This window comes from Ctenocephalides felis, unplaced genomic scaffold (genome assembly GCF_003426905.1).
Source record: "Ctenocephalides felis isolate EL2017-DRISC unplaced genomic scaffold, ASM342690v1 CF-g0.4_SCAFFOLD_03571, whole genome shotgun sequence".
In the NCBI taxonomy this organism is placed as follows: domain Eukaryota; kingdom Metazoa; phylum Arthropoda; class Insecta; order Siphonaptera; family Pulicidae; genus Ctenocephalides; species Ctenocephalides felis.
The window spans coordinates 30,828,869-30,840,431 of record NW_020539725.1 but is presented as its reverse complement, the minus strand read 5'-3'; the positions used below and the strand labels follow the sequence as shown (position 1 = coordinate 30,840,431).

General features: G+C 26.2%; 1 non-coding gene across 1 annotated transcript; it reads right to left on the bottom strand.

Moving 5' to 3' along the window:
* Positions 1 to 8,689: 8,689 nt before the first annotated feature.
* Positions 8,690 to 8,761, bottom strand: Trnad-guc. The gene has a single exon. It is a non-coding gene; the product is annotated as a tRNA-Asp (tRNA).
* Positions 8,762 to 11,563: the final 2,802 nt, after the last annotated feature.

Here is an 11,563-nt window from a genome sequence, read left to right as displayed (position 1 = left end):
TTGCAAAATTCTTAGACTCAAATAGAAGACAATGTAATATTTTGCATGATCTTAAATGCACAAATCTAATATAATTAAATTTTATAGATTTTATCATTATTTGTTGTACTTAGCAAGCAGTCACTGCTTAATGTTTTAGATTAATTATTTTGCAGAATAAAGTTAAATGAAAAAATGAAAATCAAAATTAAAAATTGAACGTAATTGTTTGCAAATACACTATTATATATAGCTATATAATGAGTATAAAATTACAAAATGAAAAATCATGTTTGTGCCATATTTAAAAAAAATAATTAAACAAAATATTTTATTCGACATGAATATGTTGGCTGATAATTTCTGGTGTACGTAACAATACAAGTCATTCATGAACTTTTTACATTTTATCATTTTTTCTATTTTACCTATTGCAAATATAATCATAAGAATAATAATAGTTTAATCCATTTATTCATATAGCTATTAGTTTAATCCATTTATTCATATAGCCAATGAGTATTTTGCTTATCATTCCTCATTTTGTTAATTATTTCGAGTGTAAAATTAAATATCGTGAAATCTGTTTCTATCAAAAAAATGAATATGCATATCTTTTAATTATAACCAATCCCCAATCATATTTGGGACTATTTTCAAATTCCTAAATTACTATTCACGTTGATTTCACAAAATTTGGTAGAACATATTTACAACAATATTTACTATCTATTTTATCTGCTGATATTTCTTTATGTAAGGTTAAGATATTATTTCGTAATCGATTAATAAAAAATTGCTCTAATTGATCTAATATCATAGTTTCATGTGTAGCATCATATTATCAAATATTTCGGAATTTATCTGGATAATATAATAGTTCTCAATTGATTTCAAAATAGTACAGTTTCATAGTACTATATTTATTTATTTTCCGAAATCAATTGAAATTTTAGTTTAATCATTAATGTTTAATTTTGACATTATTCTCTACCTAAAATGTTGCAACCGACAAAACATTCTCACAAATGATTCGCGTTGTTTTTCTGCGATAGTAGATTTTGACCCCAATTTTATAGCGCAAACAAAATCTGTGAACTTGAACAAGATTAATATGGATTGGAACGTGAATTTTTCATATGTTTTAGTATATTTTATTGCTTTAATAGTTTTGAAACATATGTTCTACACATTCGTAAATAAATCTAATGTAAAATTATAACTCTTCTAAAGAAGCATTCATATAAATTCATAAAACATTTATATTTTAGCTAACTAATTTGACCAGATTATTTTGAACTCGTTCATGATAATACTTAATATTTTATATAATTCAAACATATTTTTACTATTAGAAACACTTTATTAAATACCTGATAATATTAGCGATAATATATGTTGAATTAGGTTATCAAAAACGTCAGCTTATCATATAAGCTGCAAATATTTCTTATAATTTGGTAACAATCACATACTTAATTTTTTTTGTTACCTAAAATTTATTTAAATTTTATCTCACTACGATTATAAAGCGTACCAAACAAACTAGTTATAGTTAGCATGTACCATGCATTTTTTTACCAAACTTAAATATGGATCAAATATATAGTATTCCCATCTTATTGTTAGAAATAGTTCCAATGAGACAGAGAAATTTTTGAAATATTTATATATATTTGAGAATACACAATCTCCTACTAAATGAATTTAACAGTTCGTCCTTTGCCAAATAACTTTTTTTATTGACAGTATTTTATTCTTGTATAAACATTATAACAATGTTAAAGATTGTCTCTTCCCATTCTTAACCATTTAAAATTTTATAACCTTTAACGTTAATAGATGTTTACATAAATTTACATATTTTGTTACTGATGATCAAAATATAATCCATAAAACAATTGCCACCTCTAAATGTTGATTTTTTTTCATAGTTTAAATTTAGTATTTATGGAATCAGTTCCATTATTTTTTTTTATCTATATGAAGTGTTAGTTCCAATTACCTATGTAAATTATATGCGCAGTTGTATAATTAACTAAAAGTAATTTCGAACTTTAATTTCACATAACATATCAGTAGTCTTTATGTAAAGATTTGTATTAATTTTTAATGATTGAAAAGTGACTTCCATTCTTATTTATATACATTGAGTGCATACAGTAGAAGATAAATCATTTATATAAAGAAAGTTAAAGCTCAGTGAATTTTATTATTGTTGATATTTATTTACTGATTTAGTATTTTAGTAGTATAGTTGTTAAAATTTAACAATGTGTCGCTTCATTCTTTGGCCGACCAACTCGTGGTTGGATATGATATAATGTAAACTAATTTAAAATTTACTATTATTATTTAAATCATAACTACAATAATTTCAAACATTTATTTGAAAACTACAGAGTATTTTATTTATTATATGTAGTAGCAGCGATTGCTTGACTAACGCATGCAGCGCTGCCATTGAAACTTCCGCGTTTCAATGGAAATATTATAGTATCTCTCTGTTAATTATTGATAATTTGTAAATCAATAATAATTGTTTTCCGTATTTTGAGTAAATATAGTTTGTGGTTAAAAGATTTGGAAATAATATTGTTAAATTTCTTTAAAATAACCAGAGCGAATTTTAGACGTAGCTATATAGTGTAGTTCGAATTATATCAAGACCAGGCTTTCTTCTTTATTTTTTCATATAAGATTCAAATTATGTAGTATATTATTATAATTTTTAATTTTGGATAATTTAATAATTATTAACGTAGATATCTGATAGCAAAATTTTCAAAATAAAATAAAATGAAATAAATCAAAATATTTTTATTTGTTTAGTGAAGAAAATTGACAATGAACATAACTATATTCAACATTTTGGAAAACACTACATATATTTATACGATATATGTTGCGAGTTGCTTTTCATTAATTAACAAAATTAATTTTTGAAGAAGTTTTCGATCAAGTTAAGTTTATTCAATTTATAAATGGCAATATTATGGCAAACAAGTTTTTAATATAAAGGCCGCATTTAAAACATTTCGATGGATATGCATTTTAATGAATCTTGATCAATGAATGAAGATTTAATAATATCATGCTAAATATGTTTATCAATGATTAAGCATGTATGAATAGCTACCAAGTTTAAATATAAGTTTTAATTAAATTATATATTTATATTGAAAAATATAATTGAATACTAAACCAGTGAATACAAGTAAAAAATATATTTAGAACTCATTTGAATTAATTAGTCTACTTCGCAAATAACTCACAAATATGATTTGTAATAGCACTTTCTTACAGATAAAGAAATTCAAATAGTGGAACTTATGTAAATGAAAACAAAATTAGTTTTCCTATAATTAATCAAATATATATATATATATATATACATATATATAAATTAATACATCTATAAAATCTCCTATTACAAATCATATTATATCCACTAAAAAAGAAAATTTTGCACTACCTGACCTACAAAATACATAGTTCATAACATAGTATAACTTAAGAGTCTATTTTACTAAAAAAAATTATTGAACAGTAATTCAAGTATAAAGTAAATATAAAGCTGCAAATTCTTCTCCTCTAAACCTCTTCGAAAATACGAGAAATTTGCATGATTTGTATAATGATCACGAAAACTATATCTTTTGAAATTCAAAACTCGTTATATGGTATTATGGAATCGACTAATATTTGGCAATGACCCCACTGACATAAACTATAGAAAGCTATTTTGCAACATTTAAAATGGTTCTATTGAAATATCATCATTATATTAAATTTTTCACAATATATCAAATTAACAGTTTTGCCAGAAGAAAGTATGTGAAAGTACATATTTACCCACATTCAATTGTATAAACATGGCGCTTGCAAATTCGCAATTATTGTTTCATTCAATACTGTAATAATATGTTTACAGTTAACATCCAGTATCATTATTTTCTTTTGCATTTGAGATTGATTTTAAATAGGCACATTGAATCGTGATATGCATATATCTTTCTTTGTTAAATTAATCAACAATAAAGCTTTGTCCTTCATGTGCAGAGAAAACTTACTTGCATTGACATATTTTTATCAACGAAAAGTTACTTATATTGCATTAAGTATTCTGTCGGGATTACAGAAGCACAAAAGTATAAAATTCTTATAGGCAACTATGCAATTTTTTATTTAAACAGCAATTAGGAATTAAGTGTCTCATGAGCTGCTTTGATACTTCTTAGGTACGGTGCGTTTTAGAATGCAACCCAATGGTTAACCCATCTATATTAGATATGTTTTATTATAATCCTCTAATACTGATAAATTTTAATTTGATGAGATATTTTCATCTATATTTTTAAACCGATATAACTGTGTTTGATAAGAGACACTAAAAAAAGCTACGGAAAACACGATGCTAAATTTAAATTCAAATTATCTACTTTTTTCAAACTTTTTAGTCTCCAACATTTATTTTATCTAACGAACGGGTTTGCATCACCCTGAGATTGACCGGTTGCATTAGTTTTGCTCTATATAAAATAGCATAAAAATAAAAATAAAATATTTTTTTCTATGACCTTTTATCAAAATTTAGCCTTTTGTTTTTCTCACTGTAGTTTGCAATTTTATGCATAAAATCGATTTTCTGCTATAAATAAATCATTTTCTTTAAATGTTATATTTTTGGTTTTGCCAACGGTTAAAGATAATTACCATCACTTTCTACAACGTTGTCTAAATCTGATAATACTAAAGTCCAGTAACCTTCCTGTATGTCTAATTTCTAAATACGCTTAAGCTAATTTTAAAGATTAGTGATACTAATTAGTACTGCATTGCAGTGTTTTTCAATTTGTTTGTCTGTACACCATATTTAGTTGTTTGCTAGATACAAATTGGTAAATTTTGTTGTTGAATAGTTATTCGGTTTGTGCGAAGGTAAATTAGTAACCATGCTAATTATGTTAATTAAAATTCTACTATTAATTATGAAACACAAAGTTTCTTAGCGAACTTGCGAACAACATTTATACGTACGCCTTTATCAGTCGACCAACATCAGTCGTTGAATGTAAAAATAGTTGTTGAGATTCCAGGCGCGTTGTTTTACCGATTGACTAAAATAATTTGAACCAATGATTGGTAAAATACAGTCAGTACGGTATTTTAGTAAATTATTTTGAAAAAGTAACTACTACCCCATGAAATTCGAAAATGGGGGTTAACTACTACCCCTACGAAAATTATTTATTTATTAAATTATTCGATTATCAAGCGATTACTTTTTGCTCAATTTTATTGGTTCTAAACCCTAAATTCAATGAAGAAAAATATACTACGGTTTTAATGTTTTAACAAATTTCAAAACTTCCATGTGAATCACATACTATTAAGAACAAAACTCTATTTTATTATGACTATTAAAAGTTGGAGGTAAAATTGCTAATTCATATCTAATTTTCAAACTAATATTGTGTTGTTCAAAGTCATAATCTCTATTTTATTACTGATTGATTAATTTAAGTATAAGTTTTTATGGTAAAATTTAAAAATAAGTTTCTGCTAAAATGTTTATATACATGCATCGCGTATAATATTAGTTCTTGTTCCAAATCGCTCGCCGGTTCACCTCAATATCAAGGCCAACCAGAAAATTAAATAAATCGAAAGGATGAAAATATTTTAAGCAAGTATTGCACTTTTTATGTCTGTTGATAAGAAACTGGTTCTCTAATTAGATGAATTTCAATGTGATGTTTATTTATGTTTTTTTTAAATATCGGCATATTTAGTAATGATGCGTGTTAATTATTATAGCAAAGATAAGTGGTTTTTATTTCCTTGATTTGACACTATTTAGTACTTGCATTACATAAACAAATTTAACAAGAAATATAAAAAAAAATAGAACAATTACTAATAATTGAATAAATATTACATTTACCTACTATTTTTGATTGCTAAACTTTTTGGAGAAACTTTAATGCAATCGTTGTTAATATTTTGCGCAATTTCTTCTTAAATCCTTGTTCCTATTTTTTTTTGGTTTTGATTCTGAATTTTTGCTTCTACTACAATATTGAATCTTCCATGAAATAATGAAGGAATAATGAAGAAACCTATCTTTTAGTAATATATTTGATAACTATTTCAATGAAAGGTTGATATAATTCGCAGATGCTACATAATATAACAATACAATATAATTATAATGTTTAAAATATAATATAATTTTTAATTTAATTTTTACAACAAATTGGGCAATCATCGAGCACCATCAGTAGAAAACATTTTTTTATATATTCGTTTTAAAATCCATACGTTTCAACTATAATCCTAGACCTTATTTAGTGGATTTATATTATTTTTTGTAGTAGAATAAGCAAATTATTTGAAGGACCAAACAGCTAAGTTTTAAAATTATTAAAAAAAACTCAAATTAAATATATGATTTTCGTACACACGTGTGACCCATCAGTGACTATTTTATTAATTTATTATGGCTATTTCAGTCTATATTGCCAGATCAAAACTTAGCAACTAATTTATTTGATTAATAACTTAGTAAATTTAGGTTTATTTGATTATATTTACGATTAAGATAACAAAAAGAAATTTTCAAGAAGTATATCATATCACTCATAAAATATGAATATCTCACTGTTAATAAAAATATAATATTATCAATAAGATATGAAAATTTTAGTTATTTTTGCAGAAATTTCAGTACACTATCTTCCTAATTTTTTTAAGTTTTGTGAAAATCGTATTTTACACAGTTAACTTATCTTGGTATTTAAAATATTTTTCTATGATAAAAGATATTTCAATATATTTTCTATTATCGGCTAAAGTCAATTAGATAAATTTCTAATCTAGAAATCTTATCTAAAAATAATTGTAAAAATGTAAAAATAATTAGATTACTGACATACAAATGGAATTAATCCGCGTGCGGGATCAAAGTTGAATTCGTGCGTTATCAGCTATGATGAAACGTCATAGATAGAGCGGACTTTGTCACAATGCCATATTGACTCATCTGGAATATTGTGAAAAATAATCATAGTTTATAAATTATCTACAATACGAGCAACTTGCATGTTCTGGCATGTAATTGAAATGAATTAAATAACAACATAAAATCTCTTTTACGCGGTTGTGTTCAGAGTGTTTGTTTCAAATTAAAAAAATCACACAATTAGCAGATTTTTTGTCAATAAATAAATAGGAATAGAATAAAAAATCACCTTTGGACCTGACTAAACGAAAATGATTAATCATCTCCTTTATAAAAAGCTCTTGCTTTATAGTTATAATAATGATTCGACTTTTTACTTTAAACTTTTGAACAACAATATGTATGGTGTCATACGTGTGGATGATAATTGGAATATACTTATTGAATCTTGTAAACACTTACTATATTTCATATTAGGCAGTTTTGAATTACTAAATATATTTTAACTTGTCTTTATCATTTAGTCTAAATGCTTTTGCATTGAAATATAGAATTTTGCATTTTATGGATTTACAAATGTTAACATTCTTTATCTATTATATAAAAATAAGTTGGATTTTCTTTCCTAACGATATAACTCCAGAACGCACGAACCGATTTCGACGATTTTGCATTCGTTGAAAGGTTTCGGGCTTCGTGAAGTTTATAGCAAAGAAAATTGAAGAAAGATTTCAACAGAAAAGCGAAAAACATGTTACTTAGCATTTACTACAAACTAATATTTTTTGTTGGCTGCTATTCATTTGTTTGACAGCTACTCATTGTTCTCTGCTCCATTGGAAACCATCAAATCAATCACGTGTATTGTGCAAATTTTTATTCAATTTCAACAACAGACATTTTTTTCTTCATCTTTTAATCACCAAACGAAATGATACATAAAATGAATCCATCTGGTGGTGAAACGGAGAAAGCAAAACGCCCGGTTTGCTAGTTTTTAATATATTTAGAACTATATTGCTATTGGCATTAATGATGAATTTTTGACGTCGGTCAATTGAACTGAACAATATAGTAAATCATTACAAATATCAAGCATCGTGATTATAATTATATTATACGTGTATTATTGTTTGTAATTGTAATAACTATCTTTTTTTATCAAGAATAGATAGTTAGTCAAATATACTTACAATTATAAATACAATTATATGATTAATACTAGGAAGAAGTCAAATTATAGATGTCATAGTATTTATTAGCAAATTATTCATGCTTTCTGCTCAGTACAAAAGTTTTACTGGAGTAGCTAAACTATATCTTTTATCGATTCAGTTTTGAAATCGTATTTTTTTTATTACTATTATGAAATAAAAATGCTATGTTCATAATTAAACGGCACAAGGAGAATCTCAGCTCATACTCTTCCGAAATAGAGACTATGACAATGTTCATGAGTGGTCATGACAAGATTTACAGTTAGAACGAAGCCTTAGAATATTAGAGTACTATTAAAAGTGACTTGATTATGAAATTAATTGCATTTTAGTAAAATAGCTGGGCAATCTACGTATGCCTACATGTTTTCTATCAATATGTCGAGATGGTTCTATGCACAAAACACTCGACACCCACTTTTCGCGCTTATTTTGTAAAACTATTATTATCCAAATTTCAGACTAGTAAATCTTAGTTTCTCTAGGTCAAAAAGATCTCAGTCAGAATAGTCTACATAGAAAAAATATCCTCCCCGGCGGGGAATCGAACCCCGGTCTCCCGCGTGACAGGCGGGGATACTGACCACTATACTACCGAGGACATGTCTTTTGTGCTGTAGACGCAGGGCCTAGCTCTCCAGTTCAGTAAAGTAGACCGTAACATAGCGTTGTTATGGCAACGGTTTTTCTCGCATAAAATGGTACTAAAAACCGTCAAAAATGCATGAAGCATTTGTTGTGTGAACTGGCGTTTTACTCATAAAACCTAAGTTCACTTATGTGTTATAAATGCAAAAATTGCAACTTTATAAGAAGCCGTTTTGGTACCATGCTTTTTTTGACGTTTATGCGTTTTCTAGATTAGGTTTTATATCTAAAAAGTCTGATTACACAGCAAATACAAATTTATATGAAGATAATGGCGTAACATAGCGTTGCCATAACAACGCTTACGGTCTATTTTGCTTTATATTGCTATTAAATAAGATTTTTGTAGATTGTTTTTACATGCCCAATTCAATATTCATATTTATATATATTCTGTGAATCGTTATATAGTTAGTTCTCGTCGGCTGCAGCTACAGCAGTTATTTGAATTTGAAAATCAACATTTTTATTTCTACTTCCCAGAACGTAAATATGTTGGTATGCAGCATTCGTTTCTTGGTTTTGTTTGTTAAAATTTGAGCATTTATTGACAATTCGCAAAGAACGTCATTAACATATTGCATTTTGCGTGAATGTTTATGACCATCTTGGGTCAACGTCTGCGCATTCCTCAAAATAACATTCAATGTTTTGTCTCTTGAATGGTGATATTGGGATTATAATGGGTTTAGTGAAAGCTTTATATTTAAGCTTGGGTATATAACTTTTGATCTGAACTTCAAAAATCCTGCTTGTATAAAAAATATTCAGAGTAAAATTCTTTGGAATAATTGGTGGTTTTAAATTAATAAATGTTACCCTAAGAAATTTTTCAGGTCTTTTAAAGTATACTTTGCTTACTACACAGTTACTTCAATTGTCTACAATAAATTATTATCATGTGTAATACCACTTGCTAGCTGCAATAAATATTTTCTCCGGTGTATGCATTTTTTCCTGCAAACTGCAGTTGAAAAATCCTTCATCATTTTAATTAAAAAAACTGACTATTTCACAGAATCTTTTGAAGCGGCTAAAGTGTTTGTAATAATGCACAGTTAATGGTTCCAGTTGAGTAATAGAGTCTGTAATTATGAACCATGATTGCATTTGTAATACACTTAGCAATGGAAAAAATAAAAATGAAAGTGTGGTCAATATGCTTGGCAAATTTCGACATGCCGCTATATCCGACCGAATTTCATATGCGATGCTAAGATTTTTTTGCAAGTGGCATAAATAAACATTTTTCACCAATGTTATTGTTTTTATTTTTATTTAATTGCTCACTAATCAGCATAAAAAATTATGCCAAATGTAGTAGTTATTGAACTCTACGTTCTGTTTTGAAAATGGCACAAGTTAAGTCTTATATATATTAATGCTTGTAAATTACGTTTACATGGCACCTGTTTTAATGATTATAAATAAATATTTTGTGTTAAATCATGAGGAAAATTTATGATTTATGTCAATATAATGACATAATACAAATTATAGAGGTATTAACAATTGATATGGTAAATTTGTTCTAATGAAATCACTTTAGTATTACAACTGTAATAGTTGCTTAAAAAAATTGATTTTTTCGAAGCTTCTCTTCTCTAGTTAGATAACAAAGACACATTTTTTTTTAAAACAAATTGTGAAAAGTAAAATTGCTGAGTAACATTTTGTCCTAAGAACTACAAGTTTATACGTAATATATTAATAGAATTATCTTATATGTAGTTAATTGCGCAAAATCATTCGCAAAGTTTATACTCATCACATAAATTTAAATATTATAACTATTGTGGTTAAACTGAGATTATGCGGTTAAGATTAATTCCAAGAGATCTATTGTATTTACATTCCACTAAATAACATTTCGACAAACTTCACTGATTATGTATAAAATCAACACTTAGCAATCACTTATACTGCAGTCACACTAATAAAAGAATTTATAAAAAAAAACATTTTTATAATAAATAAATAGTGTTTAGAAAAATAAATACTGTTTTTTAGTGTTTCATCGCAAACAACATTGCAGGAACTAGCATGCAGACAAGATACTTTTTCCAAATATATCGATTTATTTCATTCTGGCTTGAACAAAATATTTATTTTTTCTATTTGAGTATGTAGTTGATTAAAAACTTTAATTCATCAGAAGAAGCAATTTTTCACATTTTTTTCGCTTGTTTTAATCAAACTTTTTCTAAAGTTGGTTAGGAACTCCTCTGACAATTGTGGTCTTATAAATTAAAAAATCTAAAAATAGTTAAAGTTGTTTCAATTTTGTGAAAAATTATTTGTTTTACTTGTTACCTTTCCTCATATTTGAAACTTAATATATGATTTTGATCGTTATCTGAGATTTGATATATTATTTACTTGTAAGATTTATAACCTAATAGATAATATGGTTGTTTTCGTTTTTCTCAAAGTGCTGCTTGTTTATCTATTTTTTAAAACCTGGTTGATATAATTGCTTAAAAATTGTTTTTGCGAATTTTTAAACAGTGGCAGCGATATAGATCATACTTTAAATATTATTAAAATTAATTTATCAACGTAATGCATGATATTTTATAACATATCAAGGTCTTTCAATGCGGATAAACGCCTTTCGAAAAATTATTTTATCTTGGAAGTTATAAATTGTGTGAAATAACGATCACTAACTAAGTACAGATACTCTATGCTATAAATATTTTTAAACTTTAGAGTAATACCATAAAATGAATCATACAAACATAGATTACATATG